Source organism: Tachypleus tridentatus, chromosome 12, assembly GCF_004210375.1.
Source record: "Tachypleus tridentatus isolate NWPU-2018 chromosome 12, ASM421037v1, whole genome shotgun sequence".
Lineage (NCBI taxonomy): Eukaryota > Metazoa > Arthropoda > Merostomata > Xiphosura > Limulidae > Tachypleus > Tachypleus tridentatus.
This window is the reverse complement of record NC_134836.1, coordinates 42645022-42650854: the sequence shown is the minus strand read 5'-3', so window position 1 is coordinate 42650854 and position 5833 is coordinate 42645022. Positions and strand designations below refer to the sequence as shown.

At 30.0% G+C, this 5833-nt stretch overlaps 1 long non-coding RNA gene across 1 annotated transcript; it reads right to left on the bottom strand.

The window, feature by feature from the left end:
• Window positions 1-1000: 1000 nt before the first annotated feature.
• On the bottom strand, window positions 1001-5343 carry LOC143233602 (uncharacterized). Its single transcript, XR_013018249.1, has 3 exons — window positions 5301-5343; window positions 4259-4337; window positions 1001-1167 (listed from the first exon to the last, which is right to left on the bottom strand). It is a non-coding gene; the product is annotated as an uncharacterized LOC143233602 (long non-coding RNA).
• Between the last annotated feature and the right edge of the window lie 490 nt (window positions 5344-5833).

Genomic DNA, 5833 nt, shown 5'->3' with positions numbered 1-5833 from the left:
TGTACCACTGTACTAGCGGGGGGATTAACATAAAGAAATAATTGCACTAGAAACAATTACACTCTATGATATGTGCAGTCTAAACTTGTAACTGTTTCTTCAAATAGTATTAACACTTCTAAACAATTATAAACTCAGCAATACCATAAAAAAACACGTTAGTGTTACTTTGATAACGTAAAACATTTTTAATACACACTTAAAAGGACACTTAAAAGGACAAAAAGATTGATTAATGGTTAACACTCAATAATTAGTGTAAAGTTTTCTTGCAGAATAAGAAGTATTTTAAATAAATATGTTTTGAATTAAAGTGCCAATTTCACTGTTATAATTACAGTAAAAATTATTATATATTAGGTTGAGGAATAATTCGTGAGCGTTTTTAAATAATTTCATTCAAGCATTACATGCAAGACTATACAATACTTCAATGCATGAACACATTACACCCAAAACATTTATTATGATACTTTATTTCATGTAATACCTAGGTATATAGTATGCATTGTTTTAAACGAAATTGCAAGAAATTAAATGCGAAAAGCAGATGGTGTCGAGAATGCTCGATTTTGTCCACTTGGCATTCCATTTAATGAGCTGAAAATGAAAGCAAAAATTAAAGACATATGAAAATCAAACACACCATCTATTAGAGCAAAAATTTATCTACCAAATGACATGAAATATTTTGCGAAAGCGTTTCATTTATGAATATATTTTTTTAACTTGAAAAAACGCTTACGAATTATTCCTCAACCCAATAACTCTGTTGAAGGAACATGATCAAATCAATCTGATAGAAATTCAACTTTATATCACATCCCATTAAACAGTTACTTATATCACATAACTACCTTATTTATAACTGTTTTATGATTTGATTTTATTCATTCTACCTTGACCTAGTTATACTGCAGCTTAATTTCCCTATAAAAAACATGAAGACTGTGAAACAAAATGCATAGTTTTATGTTATAAATTTATGGTTTTCCCTTCCCTAGATAGCAACAAGTCAGACCTAAATAAGTTCTAAATTCAGAAACTGTGCTCTTAAAATGTAATAACATTCAGATTAATAACATACTTGCATATGTATCAGTAACTTCATTTTGTAAGTAAAGTGAAGACACACTGTTGAAAACAAATGAATAGACTTGTATTGCTCTGTAAACAAACAAACAGGAAACAATCAGAATTTAGTTGATCTTAAAAATATACTTTAAACTTTATGACTTATTCTTTAGAATTGTGAGAACAATGTATTGTGTGTTATAAAATAAAACACTAAAATTATCAGAAGTTACTCCAACTCCTTGACTAGAAGTTTCTAACAACTCAAACAGATTTACTAAGCCTAATGGTAAAATGTTTAATATAGCTGGGAAGACAGGATTCTAAATCAACTCTTAATACCTAATGCTAGAACTTCCAGGATCAGTTTATATATGACAATTAAAGTTCTTTTAAACATAAAACCAAAACTACTCTTTATCTGTTTATTGAGAAAAGAAGTGTTTGTAAACGGTATTCAATGTAATTTCATATTATACTGATTCATTATTAAAACTGTATGTTTAAGACATTTTTAAAACCCATAGTAGTAAAGCCTCTAAAAATTTTACAATTACACTTATCTAATGCAGAATACAGAGAAAAAAATGCAGATATAAGAAACTGAAAGAACACCTAACTAAATACCAGTAAGTACATTAACCAATCAGTATAGGGTGACTATAAAGTAAGTTCCACAGTTCAGAAAGGTGAAATTATAGAGTGGAGTTTAGGGTATTATGCAGATTGAAGTACAAAACTTGTTATATGTTGCTACATTGGATGCCACATACCTAACATTTGACCAATCACAACAACTGTTTAAAATGTGCTATTTTGGGAACAAGAATCCATTGCCTCCAATCGACACTAAAACACCAAACTGTATTTATTCTGGTATACTTGTTATATCCTGGAGTTTTCACTGTACACAACTGACTTCAGGTACTTCCACAATCAGAACAAGGTGCCAATTAACAAGCAAAGTGACATGAATGATTCTGTGCTGAAAGTGATCTTGCAAGATATCATTTAACTGGTTATCAATATTTAGAAAAACATGAAAACCATAGCATCTATTAAATCTGGTTGCTGCAGCATGAAAAATTCACTGGTTGTAAATATTGCATGCTACATTGCACCACTGAATTTGCAGGCTTGCAATCAATGTGCTGATGTTTCTTAAAAACAACAACAAAAATCAGATGTGAAATCACACCACATTATCACTTTAGCATTATGGAGTTATGTAGGAAATGTTTCATATGAATTAGTTTTTTTTATCAGCTAATGCAGTTGCATATGTTGAAAATTCTAGAAAGAGCAAAGTGTGTTTTATCAGTTAATAAGGTAGTTACCAAGCCACTGATTAACTTCCAGTCTTTCCTTGAACTGCATTCTCAAACATCAAGGTGTCAGGTTAAATCTGCCTCATTTAGGGTTTTTAAATGATGCTGTGAGTAAGGAAATATTCACCAAGTTGGGTGAAGAGCCTTACAAACAGTTGAAATTGTCTAATCCAGACACCAGGTGACATTACATGCACTAATGTGCCCATGTGCACTATTACTGGCTTATTTTACTACAGTATGACCCACCCCAACAATAGTTTTAGTAGGTGTTAGAGTCTGCCTGTATATGGCTTTTCTATCCCAAGTGCAACCTGTATCCTCAAATTTGTACATAAACTTACATACAGCAACACTGGAACAAAGCCATCTGTGGACGTATTTACTTCATGGTTTTTCTTGAAAACTTCCTGAACATTGTGTAATAACATATCACTGGCTCACCTCTGTGAAAATGCCAGTTTAATGTCGATTGCATTTGTTGCACATGCCAATTTATATCTAAGAAAAATATGCAAAAGAGTAGCAGACAGTAATGAACAGAATACGGCTGCAAATACTATTTTTGATAAGTGTATGACAGAAAAAAGTAGTTCCTTTTTACACATTCAATTTATGTTTGATTAATTTTTGTATTTATTTGAACTAGTTGGTTCAAATAGATCACGTATGGTAACTATTGTATTTATTTTTGAAATAAGTTTATAGATAGATAAAACTTTTACATGGAAGAGTTTTATTAGCTAATTGGTTCTTATAATAAATAAACTGTAATGATAAGCAAATACATGACATACTTATGATCTACACATTATAAACTTTACTATTTGACTTATGTATTCTGTGAAGCAGTTAGACATATCATTAAGTTTGCTGTTCTGTTGGAAATGGTTCATCAATAGCATGCAGGTATACTTTCAATCAAATGACACTCCAAATTACTCCAGTTTCCAGAAAACTCTATGAAACAGTCAAGCTAAGTAGCATCTTTATATAACCACATTATACCTTGGCATCTATCTTTCTAACTCCAGGTTATTAAGGATCTCATAGACTACAAACATGTTAGAAATTTGGATTTTGTAAGATAATATCAGATTATGTAAAAATGCAGTTCTCTGCTAAGTTATATAAGATGATAAGTGTGGTAAAACAGGTATTTCATCATATCACCCACAAGCTGATTATTTCTCAAAATAAGTGTTACAGACAATCAAGTGTATGCTTATGATGTTTTCTGTACCAGAATTAATTATGTATTTTACAACAAAACAAAAACTTACAGGTTATTTATTCATCAAGCTTACTAATGTTTGGTCAAAAAAACACAGCTCCCAGTGAATGTGATGTATAATATGCAGTACAGCTACAATAGCTGATACTATTATTTGTAATGCTTTAGAACATTTACAGTTGGCCTGATTGGAAGTTATCATTAGGATTTATAATAGCTCAGTATTCTGAAAGCTATTTGAGATCGTTGCTTTCCAAACACCGAGAAGGAATTTTAAGGTAAATATTAGCAGGAAATTTATGTGATAAAAGCTACATTAAATGACACATGTAGATGTGAAAATACAAATGTAAGTAGCACTTATACACAAGTTAAAATGTTTTTCCTTATCACACAAAGAATTTTATTTTGGAATGAGAGGAGGGAGGTATGAGTAAATGACATTAATTTGTGTTGTAAAGAAATGTAAGAAAGTTAGAAAAATGTCTATTCTTTAAAATTTATTCTTCTTTGCTATATCTATGTGCCCCAACCACTACATTCACAAACAATATCAGTAAATATTAACTTTTAATCATCTCCAAGATTAAACATACTACTATTATTAAAAACAACAACATACCTCTGAATGCATTGTTGCAGAATTGAGTCTCAACATTCTATACTTCTGTGCTTAGTCCAATGAGAAACGAGTGTGCTTCCTACACATAGATGAATTGAGAACTAATTTCAATACATCAAATATCTGACAAAATATTACATTAAAGCTTATGAAGATTATCAACTTATGGATTTGTTTTAAATATTTATAAAATATTAGATGTTTAATTGCCTTAAAATATTTTTTCTATATGAAAATATTCTGACAACTCAGATTGTTATTTCATATTTATGCTAAAATCATAACAATAATGTTAGAAATAAATTTTGAAATATACTGATAAATACATTCAGATTAATTTGTATCTGATTGTCCCCCATCAGAGTTACGTTAAAGAAATTATTTAATCTGCATAAGAACTTCTGTACAGGGTTTATTTACAACTTCATAAAATGGACCTTGTTGGTAGCTTTTACCAAACTAGATTTTTTTAGTGCTGTAGAGTATATCCTTGTTCAAAAGCTAGGTCTCCACAGGCTGTCTACACACATTTACAAAATGTCCTTCAAAATTGATATTAAACATGGCTAACACTGCCCATATTTTGACCTTTAATCCTTGTGTATGCCCAAAATAAACATTCTCAAATTGTAAGTCTCGTGAATCACTGGTTACAAAGTTATTAGCTTATGTGATTACAATATGGCATTTTAATATTCAATAATTTAATAAACTTAACACGAGTACTTATTAATCCAATACAGCTGTATTTTAATATCCTTCTTATGTATAATGCATACAACAATAAATCATTTACAAGAGTTCTCAACATTAACAATTGGAACATTTAATACCAAAAAATTCTCTTGGAAAATACTTTGTGAAAAAAAATGTACAACAATCAAAAGCTGATAATGATTATATCATGTCAATGAGCAACTGTCTAATATTCCATCAACATTTTATTTTTTACGGTAAGCATGAGAACTCTAGCAACTGGAAAAGATAAATCCCAAACTTATGCTTATATAAAGTCCTGTTGAATACAATGAATCCAAATTACCCTCACGTTTGTAAGTGCCCAGTGCCATTACCTAAAAAAACCTGCAAAGAAACAAGAAAAACTATTAATTTACTAACTCAGATTGTTATTTCATATTTATGCTAAAATCATAACAATAATGTTAGAAATAAATTTTGAAATATACTGATAAATACATTCAGATTAATTTGTATCTGATTGTCCCCCATCAGAGTTACGTTAAAGAAATTATTTAATCTTCATAAGAACTTCTGTACAGGGGTTTATTTACAACTTCATAAAATGGACCTTGTTGGTAGCTTTTACCAAACTAGATTTTTTTAGTGCTGTAGAGTATATCCTTGTTCAAAAGCTAGGTCTCCACAGGCTGTCTACACACATTTAATAAATGTCCTTCAAAATTGATATTAAACATGGCTAACACTGCCCATATTTTGACCTTTAATCCTTGTGTATGCCCAAAATAAACATTCTCAAATTGTAAGTCTCGTGAATCACTGGTTACAAAGTTATTAGCTTATGTGATTACAATATGGCATTTTAATATTCAATAA